This window comes from Oryctolagus cuniculus, chromosome 17 (genome assembly GCF_964237555.1).
Source record: "Oryctolagus cuniculus chromosome 17, mOryCun1.1, whole genome shotgun sequence".
Lineage (NCBI taxonomy): Eukaryota > Metazoa > Chordata > Mammalia > Lagomorpha > Leporidae > Oryctolagus > Oryctolagus cuniculus.
The window spans coordinates 67490476-67505624 of NC_091448.1; the positions used below are offsets into that span (position 1 = coordinate 67490476).

Genomic DNA, 15149 nt, shown 5'->3' on the forward strand with positions numbered 1-15149 from the left:
CTCATATGGACGCCAGTTCTAGTCCCGGCTGCTCCTCTTCTAATCCAGCTCTCTGCTACGGCCTGGGACAGCAGTGGAAACTGGCCCAAGTCCTTGGGCCCCTGCACCCGTGTGGGAGACCTGGAAGAAGCTCCTGGCTCCTGGCTTCGGATTGGTGCAGCTCTGGCTGTTGTGGTCATTTGGGGAGTGGGCCAGTGAAGGGGAGACCTCTCTCTGGCTCTACCTCTAACTCTGTCTTTCAAAGAAATAAAATAAATCTTAAAAAAAAAAAAAAATCTTTTCTGGCCCTGCGCCCTTACCCTCTCCTTCCTCACCCACAGAAAGCCCAAGACTAAGTGTTGTGGCCGGCTGAAGCCAGCGTGAGGTGGCTGACCCAGGAGCCGTGAGCTCACTTCGCAGAGGTGGGCGTGGGATTCGGCAGCCCTTAGGACACCGCTGGGGCACCCACAAAATCTCTCGTGCTGGGGTGCCGGGGTTCGAGTCCCGGGAGCTCCTGGCTCCCGCTTCCTGCTAACAATGCACACCTGGGAAGGGGCGGGTGCCGGCTCAAGTGCTCGCGGCCCCACCGCCCACGCGGGAGACCTGGGCTTTTGAGGTTATCTGGGGAGCACACTAGTGGACCGACCTCTCTCCCCGCTGTCGGCCCCGGGTCTCCTCTCCTCTTCTCTCAGGCGCCGGCTTCCGGGCTGGGTCTGTGCAGCAACAGCGTCCCCCGGTTGCTAGGGAACCAAGCGCCGCCGCTCGGTCGCTAAGGGGAAGTTAAGAGGTAGACATCCTGGGTGAAAGTGGACGCATCACGTGATCAGTTCTCGGGGCGGGGAAATCCTACCACACCAACCAGGCTTAGAGAAAACAAACGTTTACCCAATCAACACTTTCTGTGGGCGGGGATCTTCGTAGATCCACCTCCTCTCCTTGCCCCTATTTAAGTGATTGACTCGTCTTTTATCCAATAATACTAAGGATTCTCTAGCTTACCGACATATGGACGAATCAACACGCAAAGCCTCTCTTTCGGAGGCGGGCCAGGGGAGGTGCCGCTACGCCTGACGGGGACTCCAGCGACCTAGCTCGCTCTCCGGCCAATCGGACGCCGCGGGGTGGGTGGGAGCTTCACTGAGGTAGAGGCGAAGGCCAATCGGATGAGGGCTCTGTAGGCGTTGCCCAATAGAGACGCGACAAGGGGGCGTGGCCAAGGGCCCGGGCTCGGCGTTCCTGAGGGTGGGGCGGGGGCAAGTGTCAGTCAGGTCGGGACCGCGGCTGGGGACGGCGGAGACCTGGGCGGGCAGACTGGACGCCCAGTCCGCCGCCGCGCTTTCCGTGCAAGATGGAGTTCCTGCTGGGGAATCCGTTCAGCACGCCGGTGGGGCAGTGCCTCGGTAAGGCCCCGCGAGCGGCGAGCGGCCAGCGCCGGGGTGGGCGACGGCGGCGGCTGTCGAGGCTGGTGCGGACCGCGCGGGCCGCTACCGGCTGAGGGTCCCCCGCCTCCAGCCCCGCAGCATCTGTTGGCGTCGCGCCTGGGCCGGGCAGCGGGGCCAGCTCACGAGACGGGTCCGGCATCCTGGTCGCCAGGCCTCCGCTGGGCAGCGGGATGCCCTGCCAGGAGGCGCCCCTGGGGCCCAGCTCGTACTCTTGCGAGACTTCCAGCGGCCCTAGCCATCCGGGCCGGCCCTCCCTGTCCCCTCGAGGTGGTGCTACGCTGAGCGCCCGCTTCCACCCTGCCAGCCTCGCGGCCCTGCCCCCCACCCCGCCAGGACCCGCTCACCCGGCCGTCCCGGACGCCTGTCCCTCCCCGTCAGTTCCAGCAGCCCTCAGACTGGGCGTCTCCCCAGAAAATGCCCCGGGTTGCAAGACTCGCTCTTGGCGAGGCGACTCAGCCGAGCTGTAGAGGGGGTCGTGGTGGGGCGGGGTGCTGGGGGGTGGTGGGGCGCCCTCTTCCACCCTGCCAGCCTGGCGGAGAGAGAGAGAGAGAGAAAGGGAGAGAGCGTTGTGTGTTCAGCATAGTATTGGGCATTACGTTGACTCCAGAGGAGTAGAATAGAAGTCCTCTCCCTGCGGCTGAGTGCTGAACGTTTATTTTGTGCAAGCGTGGGTCAGCCTCAGTGAGAACTCACCCATGTTACTCACTTCTTTCCCCTCCTCACTAAACTGAGAAGGCCCCCGAGAAGTAGTGATGACGTTTAGAATTACCAGGTTGGTGCTAGTAAAACACTTGTTAATTGCTGTCATTAAAGAGCAGATTGGTGACTGTTAGACACGCTAGCATGTCATTTCTTTCTGTAGTGGTGTCTTATTACCCCCAGCCACAGGAAAGTTTGAAGATTTCTGTATGTTTTTGATTACTTCATTGATGAATAAATTTGAGTGTCTCCCATTTTCATCCTGTTAAATAATTATTTTAATAACAATATTTCTGAGATTGCAGATCTTAATACTAATATACCTATGTAAAAATGAATTTTGGTGGACTACACATCTGAATATTAATAAAAATAAGACTTGTATATACATGATTTTGAATTAGAGGACAATGATAGATCCGTCTCTTAGAGTTACTAATTATTACATGCATAATAATAGCAAGCTTTTTCCATGATCACTAGACTTAATGTATACTTTTTTCCTTTTAGTCACGATATCATTGGAGAATTTACAACAAGCTACCGGGAACTTTCTAGAGGGCAGTCCCAATTCAATGTATACGAGGTGAGAAGCATTTTATTTTAATCACTTCCAGTAACTCTATGTCTTAAAAAATGGATTTTGCAAAGGATAAGGATAAGTGCCACAGGTAACTTAGCAACAATATATGATTTTAAGAATATTTAAATTCCTTTAGCCAACTTGTTTCTTAGACTAAATGGTATTATTTCTCTTCAAGTCCCAAGGCCTTTTAAATCTGGAGTGATCTTGAATTTTTGCATGGGAAACTTTAAAAATTAAGTATGGATATGTTAATTTTTTAAGCTTCATCTTTTATATTTTGTCTTCCTACCAACTTGCCCACCAAAACTTCCCTAATAAGAAAAGAGAATGTGCTTCAGTTGTGATCAGTGGCACTGCACAGTGGCCTGTGATCTGCAGAGTGCCTTCGCTCTCTTTCACGTGCCAACTAGAGGGAGTGACAAGGCCATGCACAGTCAATAAGAAATCATGCTGGGGCCTGCAGTGTGGCGCTGGATTGAGCTGCTGCTTGTGACACCTCTGGCACCCTTATTTGGAATGCCAGTGAAGTCCCTGCTGATCTTCTGATCCACTTCCCTGCTAATGGGCCTGGAATGCAGTAGAGGATGGCTGAAATACTTGGGCCCACTTCCCATATGGGAGACCAGGATGGAGTTCCTGGCTCCTGGCTTAGGGAACGAACTAGTGAATAGATCTCTTTTTCCGTCTCTTCCTCACTTTGTATGTCTCTGCCTTTGAAATAAATAAATCTTAAAAAAATCCATTTATTAAAGCAAGTCCACAGTAGTTACTTCTGCCTTAAAGCACTCCACTAGTTGATCAGCAAGCATGTGTTGGGACACCTGGCATACTTTAGCACTGTTCATCCTTGAGCTGTGGTATTGCTGTGTTCCTATAATTTAATACTTGTGGGGGTCAAAGGAAAATATTATTATTAGTGTTTCGTCAAGAATAATAACCTTTCTCTGCCGAGTGGACATTAAAATTGGCCTCTTTTAAGTCAAAAGTGAAGGAGTCTCCTTCACCTACCACCTTCTTACTGCACTAAGTATTCCACACACTAATTTGTACACTTGTAAAAATTACTAAATGTCTTCCATAGTCCATATTTTGTGTATCCCTCTGGGGATACAAAGATGACTAGAAAATGTCAGTGTGTAATGGGAGAGGCAGACATATGAAGTACAGCTGACATAGGCCCTCTGTAGTGGTGGTCCTAATCCAGTTTAATCTGTTTTCTGAGTTCTCCTTGGGAGCCAGGCTTCCTGGCACTGCTTTATCCAGTGCCTCGTTACCTCTTCATAGGTGGTTAGAAATAGAATCCTGACTGTTGTCTCCAGTTTCTCTGCGTGGATCTCTGTGCTGTCGACTGAGTAGACCGTGCTCTGGTTGAAACCTCAGTTGAAGAGCGTCCCAACCCTGCGCTCTGATATTTAGGATCTCCTCAACATGGCTCCCACTCACTATTTCAGACTCATTTTGAATCTGTTTGTCTGTGACCTCTGTTTCAGTCAAACCCTTTCTAGACTGCTGTCTTTGTTCATTTCATTTTTATTGGAACCCTGGTTTACGTTAATAAATTCTGGCTCAAATAGTACTTACTCATAAAGTCTTTCATCTTTCTTTCCCGGTCAAGTGCTGTCCCCATGCTGTGGGTTGAGAAGAGCTGGCAGAGCCTCTTAAGGCACTACTGTATTTTATTGATCCTGTGAGATTGACAGGTGGCACTCTTCTTTCTTGTTCCTTGGTGCCTTCAGTTTTGTTCAAATGTAGGAGTGCATTGATCCTGCATTGATACTTCTTCACAAAACCAATGGTCAAAAAAATCAGTCTTGTGTCAATAAAATAGACTACCTACTAGGTAGTATGGGCATTCCGTGGAAATTATTAACATGATGAAGCAATTGATAGGTTGGTAAACCTCTTAGATATTCACACGTTGGGTGATCTGTTGTGTTAGGGTATTTAATTCTAACAAGCTACATTTCCTAGATATGCATCACTTTAAATTTTCTAGAAAGTGATAATAATTATTGTGGACCTTGGATGTTAACAACCTGTTCCCAAGAAGCAGATGGTGAAAGATGCTCAGTGCATCAGGTGAGTGAGGAGAGTACCTCTGACAAACGAAGCTCTCTTTCCCGAGGCTCCCCAGCAAGTGTGCAGAGAAGCAGTGCCCAGATAACTGGCCAGGAGTCCTCAAAGCATTTGTAAAGCAATACCTGCACCAGACGCCAAGGCAGCCGATTAAACTACCGTCTTCAAAATTACCTAACGGGTTTGAATTGTTTCATCTGTTTTTTTAGGTGGTGAATCCCAAAAAGAAAGGAAAAAAGAAAAAGTGTACGAATTCTGGAACAGTAAGTCAATTTTTGTGTTACCCATTAAACATTAAAATTAATGAATAAAGCCCAAGTGGACATTTTAAATCAGGCTGGAAACAAGTAAGACTGGGGCTTTGTTTCACATAGGATTGCACTGTGAACATGACACAGGAGTCGCCTGCCTAGGGAGTGATCACAGGGGAGCACACCCGCTGGGGCTGGTGGCCTGGCTTCCTGCAGGTCCTCCTGTGGGCTGAGTTCCTGGAGGGAAGCTCATGTGTTCTTCAGTGGAGTCAGAGTACAGAGAATCAGGCAGACATGGAAAAGTTCAAGTCATATTTAGAAAGACCTGGGGCCGGCGCCATGGCTCACTTGGATAATCCTCTGCCTGTGGTGCAGGCATCCCATATGGGCACCAGGTTCTAGTTCTGGTTGCTCCTCTTCCAGTCCAGCTCTCTGCTGTGGCCTGGGAGGGCAATGGAGGATGGCCCAAGTGCTTGGGCCCTGCACCACATGGGAGACCAGCAAGAAGTGCCTGACTTCTGGCTTCAGATCAGCGTAGCTCCGGCTGTTGCTGCCATTGTGGTGGGGGGTGAACAACGGAAGGAAGACCTTTGTCTCTGTCTCTCTCTCTAACTCTATCTGTCAAATAAAAATTTTTTAAAAAAGGTAGAAAGACTATACCCTTAATGTTTCCCTTAACTGTTAAGTAGATTTATTTTACGGGGTGTGAAGGTGCTTGTTGATAAAGCATTAAGCGTTACAACTGTGGGAATGGATGCTGCGCTAAATCAGTGCAGTAGGGTGCAAAGATGAATGTATCTGAAAATAGTGTTAAAAAAAAGAAATCTTCTTATTGAGTAAAAAAATACTGAAATTTTCCCCCTGAGATTAACTTTCCGTTGGAGAGGCAAAATCTGAGTTTTCTCTGCATTCCTGTGTAAGGATTCCCGAGAGGCAGGACACCCGCAGGGAAGATGATCGTGCACAGAGCTGAGTCAGAAGCGTCGGGCCCCTCCCTCTGCAGGGTGGCTCACTGACTCTGGGTTTTCAGTTTGAACCATTTTCCAGCGCCCTTTCATCTCCCCTTTGATCTAAAATCAGAAGGAGCACAGTGTCCTCTTAGACAATTTTCAAGCTGTTCTTCAAAGCGAGAAAACTGGTCATAGAAAGGAGTTAATTTTTTCTTCTTTTCTGGTCCAGTCTCTTCTGCTAATTTTCAACGTAAGAGCAGTCAGTCCTAGCAGATTTTAATAAACTATCATGTATTTAGTGCTTTTTCCAAATGCTAGGAAGTAGGGTTTTCTCTGTGTCATTTAGGGGAAAAATGTCCTTCGGGGTTACAGTTAGTTCTGCTAGAGCTAATTCTGGGTTTCTTTTCCAGGTAACGTTACTCTCCTTCTTGGTAGAAACGGAAGTTTCTTTCCTTGACTACATCAAGGGAGGGCAAGTAATGCTGTGAGATTGTTCGTTGCTTAGGCATTCCTGACGGTATGTGGTAGGTGCTCCCACGCGGAGCCCAGCCACTGAGCTGAGCTCGCAATGCTGCACCTCTCGCTCTTCTGTTTTAGACTGTGTACATCCCACTGCTGTCATTTGGGGGACAAGCTGCATCTCTAACCAAGAGAAGGGACTTCGTTGTACCATTAATGGTCGTAGGTGGAGCTGTTACGTATACTTTCTTGAGTGTTTTTATTTGCCCAACCTGCAGAACCTTGTGTTATCTTTAAAGGGGGTGAAGTCTGGAGGGCCTGATAGAATGTGGGTGCTGACTGTAGAATGTGAACGGAATGCAGCATATCACAGGGTGACCTGCAGGAGTGGGGGGAACGGTCACTTGCTGTCCCCCAGGCTTCTGGGCAGGAATGCATTTCAGGAACAGACACTGTGGCCATTCTCAGCACCTTCCAGGACCTATCCTGTGCCGGTAATGCGTTGTGAATTCTTGCACTCAGGCCAACAGGGAGATCTTCCCAGTTTTGTTTCTGTTTTTAATCGGGTTGGTCCTGTGTTAACCTAAGTAAGCACAGGTGGAGACGGAGAATAGGGTTCCTTGTTCCACAGGATCAAACGTCCACTTTCCCCTGTATTTACCACACACAGAAACATTGAGAGGAAGGTGGAGTGTGTGGGGGGAGTTGATGGGGAGTGATAGTTGGAGGCATCACCCAGGTAAACCACTTCCGAATGACAGTTCAGCGGATGGTTTCCCAGGCCACCTCCCTGAGGCATCACCATCAGGCTGAGGAGAGCACCGGGAAGGAGGGGCCAGGAGACCCAGGCCAGTGTCACAGAGGACACAGCTTGGCCTTTCTCGCTCTAATGAGATAAAACAAAGGAACAAATACCAGTACCTGCCTAAACAGGAAGTCCTTGGGCAAGGGAGGGCTTTTGATGGTTTGTGGGCAAATGAAAGGAAAAGATAAGCTTACTTGGGTGCGAGACGCCTTGGGAGTCCATGCACCGTTTTGTTCATAATATGCATCTTCATAAGCTTTTTGGACACCCCTTCCTGTGTGGGTATCTTGAACCCCACTCTGAAGCCTCAGGTGGCATCCATAAAGTTAGAGAAGTGGTGACCTTAACGAATCTTGTCGTCATACATCTCCACTGCTGTCGACCTCGAGGTTCCTGCTCTCGGCTTGCACGCTTCTTCCTCCCAGTGCTGCCTGTGCTGGCGGGAATGCCAATACCTTTTCTGTTACAAGCCAATGTGTAAGCAGAGCCCCAGCTTAGGAAGTACCCTTTGTTCAAATCTGACTTTGAGAATTTTATAAGAACCTATTTAAAAAAATATTTATTTGGGGCAGGCACTGTGGCGCAGCAGATTAACGCACTGGCCTGAAGCACTGGCATCCCACATGGGCACCAGTTCAAGACCCGGCTGTTCCACTTCCCATCCAGCTCTTTGCTGTGGCCTGGGAATGCAGTGGAAGATGGCCCAAGTCTTTGAGCTCCTGCACCCCTGTGGGAGACCCGGAAGAAGCTCCTGGCTTCAGATTGGCACAGCTCTGGCTGTTGGAGCCGATTGGGGAGTGAACCATCGGATGGAAGACCTCTCTCTCTCTTTCTTCTTCTCCTCTCTCTGTGTAACTCTGACTTTTAAATAAATAAATATATCTTTAAAAAAATTTGGTTAATTGAAAGGCAGAGTTTCAGAGAGACAAAGATGAAGAGATTGTATATTCGCTTGTTTGTTCTCCTAATGGCCACATGGGTGGGGGCTAGGCCAGGTCATAGCCAGGAGCCTGGCACTCTGGGTCTTTCACAAGGGTGCAGGGGCACATAGACTTGAGCCACCTTCCACTGCTTTCCCAGGCACAATAGAAGGGAGCTGAATCAGAGGTGGAGCAACCAGGACTGGAACCGATGCCCAGGTGGTTTGCTGGCATTGCACAGGGCTGCTTAACCCACTCTGCCACAATGCCAAGCCCCAGAAACCTATCTTTGATTTGCAAATGTAGTCTTAAGATTTAGGTTAAATTTCACCACATAACCATTCTAACTGGAATTCAGTTAATTTCTATAGAATCAAATTATCTGCAAAAGATAATGAAAAAGATATATATATATTCTGCAGTATTTTATGTGGAATATTTAATAAATGTGTATATATCTTAAATATATTAGAATTTTACATTTATATATCATTTACCACTCTTTATAGTATTTATAACTAAAACACAGAACTTTTTTTAAAAAAACTTTTATTTAGTAAGTACAAATTTCATAAGTACAACTTTGGGAATATAGTGATTGTTCTCACCATACCTGCCTTCCCACCCCCACTTCCACTGCACCTCCTCCTCTCTCTCCCATTCCCAGTCCTATTCTCCATTAAGATTTGTTTTTGGTTAACTTTATACACAGAAGACCAACTCTATATTATGCAAAGATTGTAACAATTTGCACACTCACATACACACAATATTTTAAAAAAACTATTGGAGAACAAGTTTTACAGTTAACTCTCCTAATACAACTCAGTGAGGACAGAGGTCCTGCATGGGAAGTTAGTGCACAGTGACTCCTGTTGTCACACATTCTTATGTATGATGTCAGTGACCACCCAAGACTCTTGCCATGAGCTGCCATGGCTGTGGAAGGCATTTGAATCCACAGTCCCCATTAGTATCTAGACAAGACCATGAGCAAAGTGGAAGTTCTCTCCTCCCGTCAGAGAAAAGTACATCCTTCTTTGATGGCTGCTTCTTTCCACAACACAGAGCTCTTAATGTACAGTCCAAATCGCTAGCAGTAATTATTCTTAAATGACTTTATGTGTTTCTGCTCAAAAGGACTTGCTATAAGTTACTGAGCAGCACAGTTGAATCGTGAGTTTTTTATTAAGTTTTATTAAGGAGATCATCTCTGTCATGGCAGTCCTTATGTTGTAATGACAGGCAAATCACTTTATAGTTTAGATATCAGTTTTCTATACTTTACATGACTCCGGTATTCTGAGGTCCACTGGTAAAATGATTTGATTCCAGTAGATCTTCCAAACAAACCTACCATGGCCTTAATGATACCTGATGTGTTTTTCTTGGTTCTGACCATACTGTTTATGTCCTTATAGAGGACTCACTCCAACGTACGGATGTACCATACATGGTCATTTGCTGACCTCTTATCCTGTGCCTGGCCAGTGAGCTAAGTACCTTCAGAGAACTAACTGTCCCCTCTCTCCATGGCCCCTTTGCCCTGACCTCTCCTTACTCCTTCCCTCTCTTCCCCCCTTGAGAAATAGACATGCTGATAATTTTCTCTTTCTAGAAATAATTACAGTAAAGTTCATCTCTTTGTACTGTTTACTTTTCGGTATGTGTATACTTGATGTGTAATTTCTGTTCGCTGCTGAAGTCCTGTTTAGTTTACATAGCCTGAGTGTAAATTCATATCTTGACTCTCAGAAAACGTAAGAATGTTATTAGAAGACACTTAGGAAGATCGAATCTTCATTGAGCTATTAGTTACAGGGATTGGTCAAGGCATGTACTTCATGGAATATCTGATGTGTTTTACATGTAAGAAATGAGAACTCAAGTTTCATATTCCAAGGGTTTTAAAAAGATTCAGTTGGATAGGGAGGAGGCAAGATGGCGTAATAGGAAGGGAGCACACTGATAGTCCGGGGAGAGACAGTTTAATAAAAGTGGAGATACTGCAGGTTCGAGGAAGAGTAGGGGAGGAAACAGCAGAAGAAACTCTTCCGGAATGCGTGATTCACAGTGGACCTGCGTGGAGAGCATGGGAGCCCACAGTTCGGGACACCAGCGGCAGACTCAACACACCATCACTGGAACGCGAGGTGAGCCGAACCTCAATAGTCCAAGACACCGGCAGGCAAGTGAAGAGAGGAGACTAGAGGGAACGACCCCTGGGGGGGAAGTTCACCAGGCTAACTGGAAGAGAGAGAGAGAGAAAAAAAAGGTGACTGGTACGGACACGGGTTTCTCTCTCTCTTCTCACCTCTCAAGGGCGATCAAGACAAAGAGCAGGCGCCATCTTGGACATACGTCATAAGCAGAGCAACCTCAGGTCTGCACCAGCCCTGAGCCTAGCAGAAAAACCTGACTCTGGGCGGGGCAAATTAACAGGAGATTAAGACCTAGTAAATTCGTGGTGCTACTGAACTGAGACTGTGAAAAAAGAGACGGTGGGGGAGAGAACTCACGGAATTCATGTGAGTACTCTCCAGAGACGCTACAATTCCATAACTTTGGCAACCCAGTGGGAGACTGAAGGACCTAAATCTACGACCTGACACCATCAAGTTATTAGAGAACATTGGAGAAACCCTTCAAGATATTGGCACAGGCAAAGAATTTCTGGGAAAGACCCAGGAGGCACAGGCAGTCAAAGCCAAAATCAACTATTGGGATTGCATCAAATTGAGAAGTTTCTGTACTGCAAAAGAAACAGTCAGGAGAGTGAAGAGACAACCGACAGAATGGGAAAAAATATTTGCAAACTATGCAACAGATAAAGGGTGAGTAACCAGAATCTACAAAGAGATCAAGAAACTCCACAAAAACAAAACAAACAACCCACTTAAGAGATGGGCCAAGGACCTCAATAGACATTTTTCAAAAGAGAACATCCAAATGGCCAACAGGCACATGAAAAAATGTTCAAGCTCACTAGCAATCAGGGAAATGCAAATCAAAACCACAATGAGGTTTCACCTCACCCTGGTTAGAATGGCTCACATTCAGAAATCTACCAACAACAGATGCTGGCGAGGATGTGGGGAAAAAGGGACACTAACCCACTGTTGGTGGGAATGCAAACTGGTCAAGCCACTATGGAAATCAGTCTGGAGATTCCTCAGAAACCTGAATATAGCCCTACCGTTCCACCCAGCCATCCCACTCCTTGGAATTTACCAAAGGAATTTAAATTGGCAAACAAAACAGCGGTCTGCACCCTAATGTTTATTGCAGCACAATTCACAATAGCCAAGACCTGGAACCAACCTAAATGCCCATCAACGGTAGACTGGATAAAGAAATTATGGGATATGTACTCTTTAGAATACTATACCGCAGTAAGAAACAATGAAATCCAGTCATTTGCAACAAAATGGAGGAATCTGGAACACATCATGCTTAGAGAAATAAGCCAGTCCCAAAGGGACAAATACCATATGTTCTCCCTGATCGGTGACAACTGACTGAACACCAAAAAGGAAACCTGTTGAAGTGAAATGGACACTATGGGAAACGGTGACTTGATCAGCATAGCCCTCACTGTTAATGAACAATTAATACATTATCCCTCTTTAGTAGTTTTTTTTGTCTGTTCTACTTAATATGACTGGTTTAATTCTGTAATTAATACACAGTTATTCTTAAGTGTTGAAATTAAACTGAAATGTGATCCCTGTTAAACATAAGATGTACAATTTGGGACATGCTCAAGCTGACTTGCCCCAAATGGTAGAGTTAGAAACATACCAGGGGACTCCAATTCAATCCCATCAAGGTGGCATGTACCAATGCCATCTCACTAGTCTAAGTGATCAATTTCAGTTCACATTGATCATAATGAAAGGACTAAGAGTCAAAGGGAGCACATAAACAAGTCTAGTGCCTGCTAATACTAACCGATAGAATAAATAAAGGGGAGAGTGATCCAACATGGGAAGCAAGATACTCAGCAGACTCATAGAATGGCAGATGTCCTAAACAGCACTCTGGCCTCAGAATCAGCCCTAAAGGCATTCGGATCTGGCTGAAAAGCCCATGAGAGTATTTCAGGCATGGAAAGCCAAGACACTCTGGCAAAAAAAACAAACAAACAAACAAACAAAAAAAACACAACAACAACAACAAAAAAACAAAACCTAAATGAAAGATCTCTGTGAGAGTGAGATCCCAGTGGAAAGAACAGGTCTTCAAAGAAGGAGGTACCTTTCTCTGAAGGGAGGGGAGAACCTCCACTTTGACTATGACCTTGTCTAAACAAGATAAGAGTCGGAGAACTCAAGGGGCTTCCATAGCCTTGGAAACTCATGACTGGAGCATAGGGAGATTACTGATGCCATAGACAGGAGTGTCAATTGGTAAAGTCAACAACAGGAGTCACTGTGCACTTACTCCTCATGTAGGATCTCTGTCCTTAATGTGCTGTACATTGAGACTTAATGCTATAACGAGTACTCAAACAGTATATTTCACTTTGTGTTTCTATGTGGGTGCAAACTGTTGAAATCTTTACTTAATGTATACTAAACTGATCTTCTGTAAAAAAAAAAAAAAAAAGAAAAAAAAAGAAATTATCAATTCCCAACTTGACTCTCACTGGGATTAAACATGACAATAGGTCTGATCTGATTTCATCATCATTTAAAAAATCATCTATTATTTTTCACTTTATGTTTCTGTGTGGGAGCAAACTGTTGAAATCTTTACTTAATGTTTGCTAAACTGATCTTCTGTATATAAAGAGAATCGAAAATGAATCTTGATGTGAATGGAAGGGGAGAGGGAGTGGGAAAGGGGAGGGTTGTGGGTGGGAGGGACGTTATGGGGGGGAAGCCATTGTAATCCATAAGCCGTACTTTGGAAATTTATATTCATTAAATAAAAGTTAAAAAAAATGTACACACACAAAAAAAAGAAAGAAAAAGAGTACTTAAAACTCATGTCCACTCTCACTGTATTCTAAACTTTTCACTCTAGTTCTAAATTAAAATTGCATCAAAATTTATTTCAGGCTCCATAAATATTCAGAATGTAAGTCTACTGCCTGGATGGGAACATCAGTTGTGGCTGCCCTACATTGCAGTGGGTGAAGCATGGGGAGATTTGGAAAGTACATGGAAAGAGACTTAAAAGTATGAGTTTACTTTGGTATAGTTTTTTGGCAAAAAAGACATTTTTTTAATATATGGAAAGTGTGTAAGCTAAAAATGCATTTTATGAATTCCAAATTGTTACTGCACCAAAATAAAATCATATATTTAATTTAATTTTATGAACCCTTAAAATATTTTTATATTTGTTTATTTGAAAGAGCAACAAAGAGTCGGGTAAAGCATCTTCTCTTTCTCGGCAGAATTTTTAAAGAGGGATGTGGTAACCTTGAGCAGAAAGACCCAAGGCGGCCTGGGCCATAAGCTGCAGGAATGACGTCGGGGAAAAAGCGAGGCACCGACAACAGCTGTGCAGCAGTATCGGCGGCGGCCAGAGAGAAATGGAGCACCGTGGGCAGAAGAAGAAAGGCGCGGGCCCGGTGAGGAAGAGGATTCGTCCGTGTCACACCGCAGAGCGCCCCAGCGAGAAAGATGAGAAGAGGCAGAGAAGGAAAAGACCAGAGAGAAAAAAGGGAAACGCGATGACCACGAGGGGAGGCCGAGTATGGTCATCATCTGCCTCCCACTAGAATTGGTATGAAAATGGAGGAGAAGCAGAGGTGGGACTTATCCTCAGCACTCTGCAGTTGTATGTGACATCCCAAATGGTGTGTTAATCTGTTGCACATCAAATCAGCTACTCTTCTAGTGGTTTGTAGAACGTGCATACTTTGATGTTACCATGTCTCTGATATTCCAGATGTGACTTATTACCCACACAGGACCTCCTTTCCCCTGTCCAGCAAAGAATATCATGAATGAATACCTTGAAAAGAAAGGTTAGCAAAGACAAAACAAGTCTTGAAACGTGATGATTAATAAGGAAACTAATTTCAGAGGATTAAAACAAAAAGATTTTTCTATGCAGGGTCAAATATTTGGTAAAATTTTTATTTAGTAGATAGAAATAGTGTGAAAGCAGATGATTCCATTAAATAATAGTAAAAAAAATAGTGTTCAGCAATGTGATGATTTCTAGGATGGGAAAATTTGCTTTCAAACCCCAAGCATGAAGCAATCAATTTCATGAGACTTTGATATAAAAACTGAGTAAGAATTTTAAAGAAAATAGTGTGCTCTAGTTTAAAGACCACATTGAAGGAAATATTTCTTACTATCATTTTTCCACTGTGCTAAGGGCATTTCCATTAATTTGAGATGAAGTATCATGACCAGGAGAGAAGTAATAAAAAGATGGCTTGTGTCTGTCATGAAAATGACTTGTAACAAGGTACTCTTTGGAGCCAAAGTGCCACAAGGCCCACTGAGTCTTTGAAGGCATTATTTTATTAATAAACCATGAGCCCCTGCCTGAATTTTTAGTTTATTTCCCATGAAGGAAAACCTGATGAGGCTGGGGCCATAGTAGAATATGTGGAGGGTGGTATCAAGATCATTATTTCAAAGTGGTTTTTCTATGTCAGTAAATAGATCCCTAAAGGGACTAAATATGTATATGGCCAATACACATAACCACAATTCTTTTTTTTTTTTTTTTAAAGTAAGAAGTATCCAAGATCCAAAATTTCCAAGAAAAGTGAAGTCTTCGTCCTGAGGAGAAATTTGATGGGATGCCTTTAAGAGAAAAGCTGAAATCAGCTAAGATGTGTTAAAGAGTAGCAGGTTTTCTGTAAGGTTCATTGATGCTGGTGGGGCCTAGGAAGAAGTAACTCACAAAAGTCATAAGCACATGCACTTGTTTCCGAGCAGAGATCTACAATGAGGAAGCTCCACTGGGAGGAGAATCCAATGTGAATGTTGGCAAAACTAAAATCAAGGTA

The 15149-nt window shown here is 44.9% G+C and overlaps 1 long non-coding RNA gene across 1 annotated transcript; it reads left to right on the forward strand.

Annotated features, from left to right (window-relative positions):
- The first annotated feature begins 1213 nt into the window (after positions 1-1213).
- On the forward strand, positions 1214-14684 carry LOC138846339 (uncharacterized). The gene is made up of 5 exons (XR_011383827.1): positions 1214-1379; positions 2631-2706; positions 4992-5045; positions 6394-6500; positions 13572-14684. It is a non-coding gene; the product is annotated as an uncharacterized lncRNA (long non-coding RNA).
- Positions 14685-15149: the final 465 nt, after the last annotated feature.